Genomic DNA, 16,096 nt, shown 5'->3' on the forward strand with positions numbered 1-16,096 from the left:
GATGATACGGCTTTGTCGACTATTGTATTAAATTTCTAGGGTATAGTCGACCGATGCGAGAGGTATAGTTGACTATTTTAACGAGGATTGAGAATATAGTCGACAGACACTGAGATGCTGTCGACAGATTGGGTTTTTAAAATAACACATAGTCGACTAAGGCTGAGCTTTCTGTCGACTATCTTGACATCCACAAGTCACTTTAGTCGACAAGAACACAAAGACTGTCTACTACACTGAAAGGTAAAAAGAATTTTTACTTACAGAGATGTGCCCAATCATCATATATTAATTTTGGCTGAAATGCATACTATCAATATATTATTTTATTTATTTGATAGATTGAGAGCTTGGCCTTATCAAATATAAGAATCAAAAATTCAAATACCACATACTTACTCATGTTACAATTAATCCTAGTTCACTTCTAAAATATTTAAATTTTTCTCTATCAAGGGGCTTTGTAAAGATATCTACTACTTGATGATTTGTATCTATGAATTCAAGACTTATGTCTCCTTTTTGAACATGGTCTCTAATGAAATGATGTTTTACTTCTATATGTTTAGTTCTTGCATGAAATATTGGATTTTTTGTTAAAGCTATAGCACTAGTATTGTCACATTTTATTGGGATGTTTTGAAGTCTTATGCCATAGTCTTCTACTTGGTATTTCATCCACAATATTTGAGCACAACAATTTCCAGCTACTACATACTTAGCCTCAGTAGATGATAGAGCCACTGTATTTTGCTTTCTACTTGACCAAGATACCAAACAATTTCCTAAGAATTGACATGAACCACTTGTACTTTTTCTATCTATTTTACATCTATCATAATCTGCATCAGTGTATGCTATTAGATCAAAATTATTTGATTTTGCATAAAATAGTTCTAGATTTGCAGTTCCTTTTAGGTATCTCAAGATTCTTTTAACTGCTTTCAAGTTGGATTCTTTGGGATTAGATTGGAACCTAGCACATAAGCACACACTAAACATGAAATCAGGTCTACTAACTGTTAAATAAAGCAAAGACCCAATCATGCTTCTATAAAGCTTGTTGTCTATAGCCTTGCCTAACTCATCTTTATCTCCGCCTTGAGAGCTACTCATGGGTGTAGCCATAGGTTTACAATCTTGAACATCAAACCTCTTAAGAAGATCTCTTATATATTTTTGTTGAGAGATATATATACCTTCATTTTCTTGTTTTATTTGTAATCCTAGAAAGTACTTAAGCTCACCCGTCATGCTCATCTCAAACTCTCCTTGCATAATATTTGAAAAATGATCACATAGATACTTATTTGTAGATCCAAATATGATATCATCCACATAGATTTGAACTAAGAAAATATCCTTATCATGACTTCTTATAAATTGGGTTGTATCTATTTGGCCTCGTTTAAATCCTTTATCTAAGAGAAACTTACTAAGCCTTTCATACCAAGCTCTAGGGGCTTGTTTTAGACCATATAAAGCTTTAGACAATTTGAACACATGGTCTTCATATTTGTGATTTTCAAAGCCAGGGGGTTGTTCTACATAAACTTCTTCATTAATATACCTATTTAAGAAAGCACTCTTAACATCCATTTGGTATAACTTGAAGTTTTTGAAACAAGTAAATGCTAACAACATTCTTATGGTTTCCAACCTAGCAACAGGAGCATAAGTTTCATCATAGTCTATACCTTCTTCTTGGCTATAACCTTGAGCCACTAGCCTTACTTTGTTTCTTGTTACAATACCATTTTCATCCATCTTATTTCTAAATACCGATTTTGTGCCTATAATAGGATAATCTTTTGGTCTTGGCACTAGTTTCCAAACTCCATTTCTTTCAAATTGATTTAATTCTTCTTGCATGGCAATAATCCAATTTTCATCTTCTAGAGCTTCTTTGATATTTTTGGGTTCAACTTGAGATAGGAAGGCAGCATATTGGCATTCATTTCTAATGGAAGATCTAGTTCTAATGCCTTTGGATGGATCTCCTATGATTTCATTCTTTTTGACATATTTCCTTTCTCTTGGAAATGTTGGTTCTTTTTCTACTTGCTGCTCCTGTTCTTCTTAAAACGGATCATTCTCTTGAGTATTAGATTCATTTTGTCTTATTGAAAGTCTTTCAAAATTTTGGGTTACATCATTTTCATCATCTTCTCTAGGTTTTGGAACTTTAATGCTTATATCATCAACTATTACTTGGATTGTTTCTTCTGCCACTAGGGTTCTTTTGTTGAATACCCGATAACCTTTACTTTGAGATGAATAATCTAAAAATATACCTTCATCACTTTTAGTATCAAATTTACCTAGAGATTCTTTTCCATTGTTGAGAATATAGCAAGTACTACCAAACACATGAAAATGACTTATGTTAGGTTTTCTTCCTTTAAATAATTCATATGGAGTCTTTTTCAATAATGGTCTCATTGAAACTCTATTTAGAATATGGCAGGCAGTATGAACAGCCTCTGCCCAAAAATATTTAGGAAGGTTTTTATCACAAAGCATTGTTCTAGCCATTTCTTGTAAGGATCTATTTTTTCTTTCTACTACACCATTTTGTTGGGAAGTCCTAGCACAAGAGAAGTTATGATCTATTCCATTTTCTTCACAAAATAGTTTGAAAGATTCATTTTCAAATTCTCCTCCATCATCACTTCTTATTTTTGAAATACAAAAGCCTTTTCTCTTTGAATTCTTTTACTAAATATTTCAAATGACTTAAAGGTTTCATTTTTGGATGCAAGAAAGATAACCCATGTGAATCTAGAATAATCATCTACTATTAACAAAACATATTGTTTACCTCCTAAGCTTAGAGTTCTCATTGGACCAAACAAGTCTAAGTGAAGTAGTGTTAGAGGTCTAGATGTTGATACTTCATTTATTGGTTTGAATGATACACTGATTTGCTTACCTTTCACGCAAGTGCCACAAATATGATCTCTTTCAAATTTGAGCTTGCGCAAACCATTAACAAGATCATGCTTTACTAACTTGTTTATTAGGTTCATACTAGCATGCCCTAACCTATTATGCCACAACCAAGAGTTTTGAGATGAATTTGCAACTAAACAGTTTTCCATCCTTGATGATTCTAGAAATGTGAGATAGATGTTCCCTACTCTATTTCCTTGTAATTTCATTTCTTTTGTCTTAGAACATATAACTTTACAAGAGCTAGCATCAAAGCAAACTTCTTAATTTAAATCACACAATTGACTAACACTGATCAAATTATGTTTAAGACCATCAACAAGAAATACATTTTCTAACGTAATGTTTTCAAAAGAAATAGAACCCATACCTATGATCTTACCTTGAGAGTTGTCACCATAGAAAACCTTACCTCATTCCTTGAAAACAATGTTGCTGAGAAGATCTTGATCTCCTGTCATGTGCCTTGAGCACCCACTATCAAGGAACCACTTACTCCTTGAATCATTTGAAACCAATGCAGCCTACACAAGAAATCATTCACTTGTTCCCTTTGGTACCCACATCATCTTGGGTCCATTCTTGTTAGAAGACACTATATCTTTAGGAACCCAAATTTGTTTGAATTTTTGAGAAAAATTTTGTAAATAACATTTGTTGACTGAATGTCCATTTTTTCCACAGTAATGACATGAAATACTTCTTTCTGAAAATTTTGGTTTAAAGAGTGGTTTTCTTTGAATAAACTTTTGGTTTGAGGCTTTAACAAAAACTGTTTTACTGGAGCTTGCTTGGAATGGATCAAATCCAATTCCTTGTTTATCTCTAAAATTTCTTTGAGCTTCAAGGATCATTTCTAGTTTATTTTTACCTTCAACTAATTTTTCTAAAGATTCCTTCATGTCTTTGTTTTCTTTCAAGAGATTTTTTTTTTCAGTACTTAGACTGTCTCTTTCATTTTCCAATATTCCTATTTTGTTTTTCAGATCATTTACCTTATTTTCTAAAGAATTTAATTCCCTTTTTAAATCAATGTTTTTCTCATTCATATGCTCACATTCACTTAGCAAATCATTGAATGCATCATGAAGTTCTTCAAATGTAAATTCAAAAATTGAATTAGGATGCTGAGAGTTTACCTCGTCTTCAATATTGGCCATAAAACAAATGTTGGCAACTTCTTCATCTTGTGATTCATCACTTGATGAGAGCTCTTCTTCACCCCATGCAGCTAGAGCCTTCTTCTTCATTTTTCTTTCCTTGCGATCCATCTTTTTCAGTTGAGGGCAGTCACTTCGAATGTGACCTAGCTTCTTACATTCAAAATATTGAAACTCATTAGATGGATTAGACTCTTTTTTATCTTTTTCTTTCCAAAATGTTCTCTTTGATTAAACCTACCTTTCTTCATAAATTTCCTAAATTTCCTAGCTAACAGTGCAAAATCATCATCTTCACTTTGAGAGTTTTTATCTTCATCCTCAATTTTAAATGCTACATTTTTGTTTTTCTTGGAATCATCAACTTCATTTCTTTTCATCATTATTTCATGTGTCATTAAAGAACCTAGCAAGTTGTCAAATGGAAGTGTATCTAGGTCTTTAGCTTCTATTATGGCAGTGACTTTGGATTCCCACGATCTAGGTAAACTTCTGAGAATTTTTCTAACTCTTTCTCCATTTGTAAATGTCTTACCTAAGACCTCTAAAGTAGTAACAATATCATTGAATCTAGTATACATATCCTTTATAGACTTGTCTTCCTTCATTGAAAATAGCTCATAATCATGGACAAGAAGATTGATTTTCGTTTCCTTTACCTGATTGGTTCCTTCATGAGTTACCTTTAATTTGTCCCAAATCTCCTTAGATGTTTTGCATGTTGACACTCGATTGAATTCCTCTGAGCTCAATGCACAGATTAGAGTATTCATGGCTTTAGCATTTATCTCCATGTTTCTTCTTTCTTTTGGTGTCCAGGTCTCAATTTTTTCCATGTCAGCTAGCTTGAGTCCTACATCAAGTAAATCTGCATTCTCGTTTTCCAGTAGTTATAGTTAGTTCCATCAAAGAATAGGGGAGGAGTGGTGCTTAGATCCTCGAATTGGGATGATGATGCAAAATGAGCCATATGACAAGATCTTTTTCCCTAGGTTGTTAGACCGATAGAAACAAGGGAACTTGGCTCTGATACCAATTGATAGAATTGAACTGATATGGCACACACCAAGAGTGGGGGTGAATTGGTATAATTAAAATTTCTTTGAAAAATAGAGATGTCGTCGATGAAGACCACGGATTTGTTAAACCTCAAGACCTTGAAATGGACAATGAGGTGTCAACCGTGTAAAAGACACTCTAGTTTTGTGAAGAATAAAATTGAAATCTTATCAATGAATGAACACGGTGAGTAGGAACAGAAATGCAAACACAAGAAAGAAAAATTAGAAAGTAGAGAAGACACGGATTTATAGTGGTTCAGCTTTCCAAGCTTAATCCACTACCTTAACTACCCACTAAGGATTTTTAAAGCCAACTTCACTATCAAACCCCCTACTCAATACGAGCAGGTCCTCTAGTCCTTGACTAGGTAATGTACAACCTCCCAATTTAATGGGCCCTCTAGCCTCTGCTAAGAAAAACACAGAAATCGTGAAAAAGATATTCTAAGAGTACAACTCTTAGTTACAAGCTCTCTCTTTAAGTGAATGATCGAGGCTTAAAATGAATGGAACCGTGAGATATCAAAGTCTCTTAAACAAAAATACAGAGAGAAAAATTAAATGCTCGATGTAACAATGAAAGCTCGGTAGTTCAAAATCTTCAATGTGTTCAACCGCCTTCAATGCGTCTTCAACCACCTATTTATAGTTGATGGTGGATAAGTTCAAAATTTGGACCGTTGTAGGTGGTTGGGCGAGCATTAAATGCGTCAAAAACTAGTCGTTATAAGTTTTTGTGAAACACATAGTCGACAGAAAAAATAGGTTAGTCGACTATTTCATCAGATAAAACTAGCCATAGTCGACAAACAGAAAAATATAGTCGACTATTTCTAACACAAATTTCCCATAGTTGACAGATGTAAAAATATGAAGAGGATTTTGAATTTTATGAACAAATATAGTCGACAGATGAAAAATCATAGTCGACTATCCTTACATGATAGTCGACAGATACCATATATAGTCGACAGACTGAACAAGCATAGTCGACTATCCTTATAATATAGTCGACTATATTTAGGCATAGTCAACAGCATTAAACCACATAGCCGACTATCCTTTTGAAAACATTGAAAACTTAACAAATCCTCATTTTGATTCTTTTGAAAGCAAGTTTGAGATTATCAAAAATATTTTTAAACAAACCACACTCAACCATACTCAATATTTCTTCTATAGGTTTTCATACCTTACTTCAAAACTCATATATTAAAAATTTATTTTCTCATTCATATAATCCATATGGTAGAGATTGATTTTCATATAGTCATTATCAAAACCATTTTATTACTAAGAGTAAAATATCACTTGTACCATGAGAAAGATAATAGGATTCTTATAGCTTCCAACCTTGCTACCAGAGTATAAGTTTCATCATAATCAATGCCTTCTTCTTGACTATATCCTTGAGCAACTAATCTAGCCTTATTTCTAATGATATTATCATTCTCATTAAGTTTGTTTCTAAATACCCATTTTGTTCCAATGATAGGGTGATCTGATGGTTTAGGTACAAGACACCAAACTTCATTCTTTTCCAATTGGTTTAGCTCATCTTGCATAGCCTCAACCCATTCATCATCATTTAGACCTTCTTGAACACTTTTGGGTTCTATTTGAGAAATTAGAGCTAGATTGCTATTTACTTTAAGAGAAGATCTAGTTGATACTCCTTTTCTAGGATCTCTTATGATTTCACTATCTTTAACATAGTTTCTTTTCCTTGGAAATGAGACTTCTTTTTGATTTTTAGGATTTTGAATAATGTCTTGATCTTCCTCTTCATTGATTTGAATCTGATTTATCTTTTTTGAAATGATTTCTAGATCATTATCATTATTGCTTATTTTTGGATTTTCATCAAACACTATGTCAATTGATTCTTCTATAACTAATGTTCTTTTGTTAAAGACTCGATAGGCCTTACTTTGAGATGAATAACCTATAAATATACCTTCATCACTCTTAGCATCAAACTTTCCTAGTTGATCCTTTCCATTGTTTAGAATAAAACACTTTCCATTGTTTAGAATAAAACACTTGCACCCAAAAGGATGAAAATATGAAATATTGGGTTTATTGTGTTTAAACAATTCATATGGGGTTCTTTTAATGATAGGACTTATTGATACCATATTAAGAACATACCATGCTGTATTTACAGCTTCAGCCCAAAAATTCCTTGGTAGATCATTTTCTAGTAACATGGTTCTAGACATTTCTATAAGGGTCTATTCTTCCTTTCAACAACTCCATTTTGTTGGGGCGTTCTCGAAACTAAAAAGTTATGATAAATTCCATTTTCTTGGCAAAAAGATTTAAATTCTTGATTCTCAAATTCTCCACTATGATCATTTCTTATTTGTTTTATCTTTAAGTCTTATTCATTTTGAATTCTTTTGCATAATCTCGAGAAGGATTTAAATGCATCACCTTTGCTTCCTAAGAACAATACCCATGTAAATCTTGAAAAATCATCTACTATGACTAAGGTATAGGATTTTCCTCCTAGGCTTTGAGTTCTCATAGGACCAAACAGATCTAGGTGAAGTAATTCTAGAGGTCTAGTTGTGCTAACTGAGTTGATAGGCTTAAATGAAGATCTAGTTTGTTTTCCTTTCATGCAAATGTCACAAACATGATCCTTTTTAAATTTTATGTTAGGCAAGCCTCTAACTAGATGTTTTCTAGCTAATTTATCAATTAAGTTCATGTTAGCATGTCCTAGCTTCTTATGCCATATCCAAGACAGATTTGCATTCGATGTAATCAAGCAATTTTTATGTTTAAGCACAACATCATCAATCCAAATAACATATACACTGCCATGTTTATTTCCAGAAAAAATAAGTTCATTTGATTTCAAATCATAGACATTACATTTGTTTGATTCAAAAATGACTTTATGACCTTTATCACATAATTGGCTTATACTTAGCAGGTTGTGTTTTAAACCATCAACAAGGCATACATTTTCAATTTTAGTTATACTTAAACCAACTATGCCATGGCCAAGTATTTTACCTCTTGAGTTGTCTCCATAGACAACATTATCTCCTTCTTTGTAGGTGAGAGAGACGAATTGAGTCTTGTCTCCTGTCATATGCTTGGTGCATCCACTTCAAGATACCATTTCTTCTTTGCTTTGTTGGATGCCTAGCTTGCCTATAAGAAATACATCATATTGGTACCTTTGGTACCCAAACCTTCTTGGGTCCAACAATGTTAGCAATCATATCATCTTTAGCTTTTGGAATCCAAATCAAATTTAATCTATGAGCATTTTTTCTGACAAAGCATTGTTTGATATGGTGTCTCTTCTTGTTACAATAATGACAAGTCACATTTGTTTTTCTATAGAAGCTTCGATTATGATAATGGTGACTAGCATGTTTTTTAAACGATGGTGGCTTATATGGCACTTTTTCTTTAACAAATTTTGTTGTTGAGGTAGATGGTGTATCATTTGTATAACCTATCCCTCTTTTGTCTTCGAATGGTTTTTGACTGCCCAAAATCATTTCTAGCTTTTTCTTTCCTTCTAAGAGTTTTTCAAATGATTCCAATAAGTCATTATTTTTCTTTTCCAATTCTGAAAATCTGATTTCTAGTTTTCATTCTCTTTGTCTTTTTCTTCCATGATCTTTTATAAATTAACATAAGCAATTTTCAGATCATTGTATTCCTTTTCTTTATCTAATGAAAAACTTTTTATAACTTTATTTTTGGCTAGAATCTTATTATATGTGTCCAATAGTAAGTTATACTCATCTTGCAAGGAATTAAATGAAAATGAATCACAGCTCGATGAACTAGAACTTACCTCTTTTTCCCCTTTAGCCATAAGACATAAGTTAGCATTTTCTTCTTGCTCGCTCGAATTTGATGAGGAGTATTCATCACTGCTCCATGTGGCTAATGCTTTCTTTTTCTTGCTTTTCTTGTGACTTTTGAGGAGTGGACAATCTACCTTGATGTGTTCTGGTTTCTTACACTCAAAACACTTCATTTCATAAGTAGTTTCTTTGGAGATTTTCTTGTTATCATTTAGTCTTCTTTTAGAAAATTTTCCTTTTCTTATGAATTTGTTAAAACACTTTATGAGCAAGGCTACATCTTCAACTTCATTATTCGCTTCACTTTCATCATCTTCTTTGGCTTTTAATGCTAAGGATTTTAATTTTAACTCATTCGAATCTTTTCTTTTTAGCTTAATCTCATGAGTTAACAGTGAGCTTAGTAGATCATCCATGGAAAGAGTAGATGTGCTTCTAGCTTCTTCTATTACTGTGACCTTTTGTTACCAAATAGATGGTAGGCTTCCTAAGATTTTTTGAACCTTTTCTTCTGTGGTGATTGTTTTTCCTAGGGCTTGTAAGTTAGTTACAATGTCATTAAACCTAGTAAACATTTCCTTAATAGATTCACCAGTATGCATTTCAAAGTTTTGATATTCACTAGTGAGAATTGCAATTTTGGTGCTTTTGACTTTCTTGGTTCCATCGTGTGTTACTTCTAAGTGGTCGCAAATTTCTTTTGCCGTAGTACATGAGATGACCCTATTAAATTTAGCTGGACTTAACGCACAATGTAATATATTGACAGCTCTAGCATTTATCTCATTTGTGTGTTTTTCTTGTTCACTCCAACTACTACTAGGGGGTTCGGGTAAGGTTGTCGTACTAGATATAGCTCGTTCTCGTTTTCCAGTAACTGTAGTTTGGGCTATCAAAGTACGGTGGCCTTGAGGTGTTTTGTCATTCCAACTTGAAATTGGTGTTGAATGCCATTTGGATCTTTGCTCTTTGGCGGTTAGACCTACAAAAAACTTAGAGACCTTGCTCTAATACCAATTGTTAGTTTTATATAATGGCAAATATATCCCAAAAGAGGGGGGGTAAATTGGGATTTGGGTAAACTTTCAATAACTTGAAAGACATTTGCTTGCAGGATACTAGGTTTCGAAACCTGAAGGAGTATGTTTCGAAATATAGATGAGTATGTTTCGAAATCAAACTTATTGGAAGATATGTTTTGAAACCTACTATAGTATGTTTCGAAACCTTACTCTTTGAAAAGCTTATTTCGAAACTCTTTTAGCTTTTGTAAAATGATTCTTTTGAGAGCATAGGCAACAATAGTAAGCAAGAGAAATAATCAAGACAAGTGCACATGAGATTTATAGTGGTTCGACACTCGCCTACTCCACTACCTTCAAGTTTACCCACTTGAAGGATTTTCAACCACAATCACTTTCACTAGTGATCAAACTCACCAAGGGTTTTACCACGGTTGACTCTAAAACCTTACACAGTGAGTTTTTATGGCTTAACTCAAACCTTCACCAAATGAGTTTTTTTAGGCTAAACTCGAACCTTACAACATGTGAGTTTTAGGCTCAACTCAAACCGTACGACTTAAACAATATAAATAAAGTTTATCTCTTACAGCCCAGTAGATATGTGTAATGAAAACGTCTTACCAATATCGATGTACAAACCTCTTTGGTTTGAGAGTAGGAGAGCTTGGTTGAAAGATACTTTGAATGCTTTAGCTCGTTTCTCCTTTTTCACACCACACAGCCCGCTTAGGAATAGATGGAATGGATCTTCGTTGAATGCTTTGTCAACTGTTTTCTTTCACATGTGCTTGTGAGTGTAACTTGTGTCTCTTGAGAATGTATACATGAGTAAGTGCTTGTTCTCTCTTGTTCTTGTGTATATGTAGTTGTCTTTATCTTTAAAGACCTGCTATATATATCAGGAAACAAAGTTCTGACAAAAAATAGCTGTTAGAGATAAGATTGGAAAAGTAGGTTTTGAAACATGCAAACTATGTTTTGAAACATCACAGAAATAGACCAGGGTTTCGAAACATGCACATCAGGTTTCAAAATATCCAAGCTTCTAGTTGGACTTAGCACTTAAGACATAAACAAGTGAGAGACAAAGTCATAAGGAATCTCATGACCATTTAGATATAAAATTGGTCTCCACTTAACCATTTAAGAAATGAGTTTGCAGGGCATGGCTAAATCATTTTAAAATGATTCTAAAAGCTTTTTAGATTAAACAAACATTCAGCTCCCATGCTTCTTGGTTTTGAATATATTCTGCTGATAGAGTGTTAGAGATTTCAAAACATGGATAGGAGGTTTTGAAACATACTTCAAAAACTTCTTTCAAAATATATGCAACTTAAAACATTTAAATGCTCTGCAAACAGAGACATAGGTTTCGAAACATGATAGGGTAGGTTTTGAAACATACTACTTAAATTCAAGATAGGTTTCAAAATATGATATGCAGGTTTAGCAAACATTGAAACCTAGACCAAGACCATTTCGAAACATATATAGAAACATATAAGAACAGTGTTTCGAAACATAAACACTTGGTTTCGAAACATCATACATGAACTTGGATTCTTTCATACATTTAAGTATTTGTGCCAAAAACTTTTCATACTTGGTTTCGAAATATGATAGCTTATTTTGAAATATGATTTTCATAAAGATAGGTTTTGCATCAAACACATTTTCTCATATACTAAAAAATATGATACAACACTTCTTTCCGTCGGCTTTCTCTTGCTCCGTTGGTCTTCGGTCGCTCTGTTTGCTTGTGTTTCCTCCTTTGTTCGGAGGTATTCTCTGTTTTGTTTCTTTTTCGATTGAGACATCTGTTTATGCCTCGATCGTTGTTCTTCTTTGGATTTTGTTTCTTTTCGTGATTTGTCTCATCGTGATTTGTTCTTCGATGATCTGTTGTTCGACTTTTTATTCTTCCATTTTTGTTTCTATTTTGCGATCTTGCTATTTTGCTTCTTGTAATCTCTGTTTTCACGACCTCTTTTTTTTTTCAGATTTACCTCCAGAACTTCTCTGATTTGTTGCTTTCTTTTGCCACAAGTGAGTTGCATGTTTTGATTTTGCATTTGGTTTGCATCATTTCTATTTTTCATTTCTTGTGGTTTCCTTTGGTATGTGATGCTACGTCACGAGCCTTTGTTCCTTTGTTTCTTCCGCGTTCTGATTTAAATGTTTTTTAATCAGAAGATTTCCAATTGTGCCTCTTTTCTGATTGAAAATATTCTTCAGCATTTTGTTCTGTTCTACTTTCATTGTGATTCTCTGCATTCAGTTAAGTGTTTCTTTGTGTCTAGTGTTCTGTTCTTTTTCTTCGTTCCATTGTAAATTTCCTTCGATGCTTTTTTTTTTTTTTTTTCCAGATCTTGCTTCCTGTTATTTTTTTTTCTTTTTCCTTTTGATCTGTGTTTCTTCCATCATTTTGTTTCCTCCGTCGATTTTGCAATTTTGTCCATAAATTTTGGAGTTCCATTTTTTCTATAATGGTGGTCTCTTTCGATCAGTGATTTGCAAATCGACTTCCTTGTTCGCCATTTCCAAATCTGCTCAAAATAAGAATAGCTACCGCTTTCATTTTGCCGCTTTAAGATTTGTCGCCGTTACTTTCTTGCCGGAGCTGTTTGGTTGTTGATATCCATTCCAGCCCATTGTTATCAGTTTCGATTTTCGATGTGTTTATCAGATCTACTCATTGGTGTGTTTCATTGTTCATGGCTGTTGCGGTTCTTGTTGTTGTTGTTGTTTTGTTCTTCAGTTATTGTTCTTCTTAGTTTGTTTTTGTTGTACATGTAATATCACACTGTAGATGTACAGCTTGACAGTGGAGTATTAGAGTGTGTTTATTAGTGATGTCATTTTAGTATTAGCTTTAGTATGTCAATTTAGTATAAATATAAAACATTGTAATCAGTTTCATTTTGGGTTGAATAATAATACATCTTCTTCCCCCTAGGGTTTTCTCTCTCAAAATCTAATATAGGGGCTTCGAAGCCACTATTGCAGCTGGGTGCGACGGTGAGCAATTGAAGGAGGGCCGTTTGGGTCGTGGGGTGGCTAAGAGTAGCCAGCAAAGGTGGTTAAGGGCAGCTGGAAGTGGCAATGGTGGCTGACTGGGTTACAACGGCTTGAAGGCGCGATAGTAGCGACTGGAGCTGGAGGAAATGGTAGCTATGGCCGCCGGAGGCGGTTGTACGACGAATGGCGAAGCTGGCAGTGGCTAATTGCCGACGAAAGCCAGTGGCAGGCTTGAGCAGCGATCGGATGCCAGGAAGAAGATGAGGGAATGAGGAGAAGAAAAATAAGAAAGAAAAAAAGGAAAAGAAAAAAAAGAGAAAAAATTGGAAAATAGGAGAAAAAATGGAAAACAAAATGTCAAAAAAGTCCCAAAAAATAAGGAAAAATCTTGGAATTTATTTTGGGGAACGGGGAGCGTGCCTGAAGCTTAGAAATGCAGTTTGAGCGTAAGATTTTGTAGCTAAAGAGACAACGTCAATGTGCTCGTCTTGTCAGAATTCTCTTCCAAATTGTTAAGGTATATGGAATTATTTGTTTTGAGTTATTTACATTTCCAGAGGTAATGTTGGATAGATGTTTGTGAGATTAAACATTGGTTGGATTGAGTCTTGGTTGAGGTTGTTAAGAAATTTTCGGTGCGTGGTTTTGGCTGTGAATGGCAAAAGCATAGGCCTTGGTTTAATTTTCGATTTGGCTGGGTTTTTGTGTGGTTACATCTAGGTAATATCAAGTAGGCCTGAAAAGCTAGAGAAAGGTGTGTGATTTCCGCACGATCTATATGTACGTTGGTCATGGATCTAGAGGAATTACGTGAAAAGATGGTTGGCACGTATTTCAAGGCTAACACGCCTTTCGAGGCTAAAGCAAATGTTGTTAAGGTAAGTGTTTCATTCTAAACGAATTCAGTTTTTACATAAAAGTTCCATCATGTTGTCAATCCTTGTTATGCTATAACTCATTCAGGCTGCATATCATGTGGTGTTGTTGAAATGTGCATATGTCATGATTATATCCTTGTCATGCATCGCATACTACGAGGGTTTGGGATTTTGGGCAGGCATGCTGCTCTCCAAGGGTGCCCCCATACACCTCGGACGGGATGGCGGCTGGAAAATGGAGAGTGGTAAGCAAAGGGGTGGAAATGTCTGTCAACTCAAACCTAAGGAAAGGGATGCCTTCAGGCATGGCCTAAGGAAAGGAATGCCTTCAAGCATGGCCTAGCACATGAATGCATTTTTCATTTGCACACACGAATGTTGCACCTTATTTAGATGGTTTCAGCATCTAACTTGGGGGATGCCCCTTGGAACATTCAACGTTCCAGTTAATGTTTGCAGTGATGGCATGGAAAGTGATAAGATGAACAATGAAATGAAACGATGCACGATGTTGAATGTACGAGTAGGTCAATCTTGCATTTTATTATGTCATGTTGTTATGGTTATGTAAAAGTCATGTTGAGAAACGTACATCTTTATTAATGCCTAGTATTGTATTAACTCCTCATTTGAGAATGGTCATGTAGTTTATGTTTCATGTCATGAGGATTTGAATGTGTTAGTTGTAATGAGAAGCTTATAGTTCCCTTGTTGTATTGGGGTCTTAATGGGAAAGAAATCAAGAGATGTTATTTGATTAAAGGTCATGTTGTTATGTTAGGTTCGATTCTTGCTTCCGCTATTGATGTATTACCTAGATAGGTAAATGAAAATTTTGGGATTTTGGAATGATTATGTTATGCATACGAGTATAGTTTAAAGAAAAAGAAATTATCTCGAAATTTCCCAAGTGATAATGTGCCCAGAGAAGCGGGGTGTTACACGGAATGTCCTTAGGGTATCTTGTGTCGTGTGTGTGGATTGTCGGGTTGACTGTCTAAGGGTGTCGTGTCGGGGATAAATGACGTCGTGTATAGCTTTAGGGCATTTCTTTAACATTATTATTGCATCATACATGAAAATTCATTTTGAAACCCTTACTTAGAAGATTCATCTTCTAATTCGGACATTATCCCTAGAATATTCGACATTCCAGGTGAATCAAGCAACGATAAGGGCAAGGGCGTGGCTGAGGCTTAATGTTTCCTTTAGGGATTATGGTTTTAATATTGTTGTTATTTTGGATATTGTATTTTAATTGTTGGTTTGGATAATGTATTGTACTTTTAAGACATTATCTGTCATTTCAATATCTATTTAGGTTACGATTTTGCTTCCGTAAAACTCTGAAGTGGCCTAAAGGCATGTCAAGAAATTCCTAATGTATATAGTTGATGGTGATCCTCTACATATACGTATAGGTGTTGATGTGATTTGAGGCATAATTGATCTTGAAAAAAAAATATATGAAAAATCCACATGCCAAATGTTATTGAAAAAAAAGAACAAACGGGCTATCACAATTATTAAGATTTATCTAACATTTATATAACTAATCCCTAAAATAATTATATTTTTTTACAAATACACGAATATATTTATTAAATGATATTTATTGATAACATAATATATTAAAAATTATTAAAATATTTTAAAAAATACAATATATCAAACTAATTTATTATAATTATTAGATTAAATTTATAATATATAATATATTATCCGCCTTTTTCCATTGTAAATCCCCCCCCCCCCCCCCCAAAAAAAAAAAAAAAATCCTTCATGTCCCTTCCAATACTCTCTCTCTCATCCTCTCTCCCAGCCCATTGTCGTCGCCACATCAATGCTGCCTCCTCGCTGACTCAACGCCACCGCGCCTCCCTTCACCGTCTCCAACCCACCGCTGCCACCGTTTCCTCACTGCCTTAGCCTTAGTTATGCCAACTCTCACCCGTGAGTGTATCTGCAAAGCAAGTCCTGAAAATTTTCATTCAAGGCTGATAAAATGTTTAACATGTTATCGTTTTATGGAATTATGTGACACAGGATGATACTTTCAGTCATCAATTAGACAGCTCTGATTCGTGCTTATTTTTCTTGCATGGGTTTGATGACCAGATCGGCTTGTAGTGGGTTTGTGATTTTTTCCTTCTTCTGGTT

Source organism: Diospyros lotus, chromosome 7, assembly GCF_014633365.1.
Source record: "Diospyros lotus cultivar Yz01 chromosome 7, ASM1463336v1, whole genome shotgun sequence".
Classification (NCBI taxonomy): domain Eukaryota; kingdom Viridiplantae; phylum Streptophyta; class Magnoliopsida; order Ericales; family Ebenaceae; genus Diospyros; species Diospyros lotus.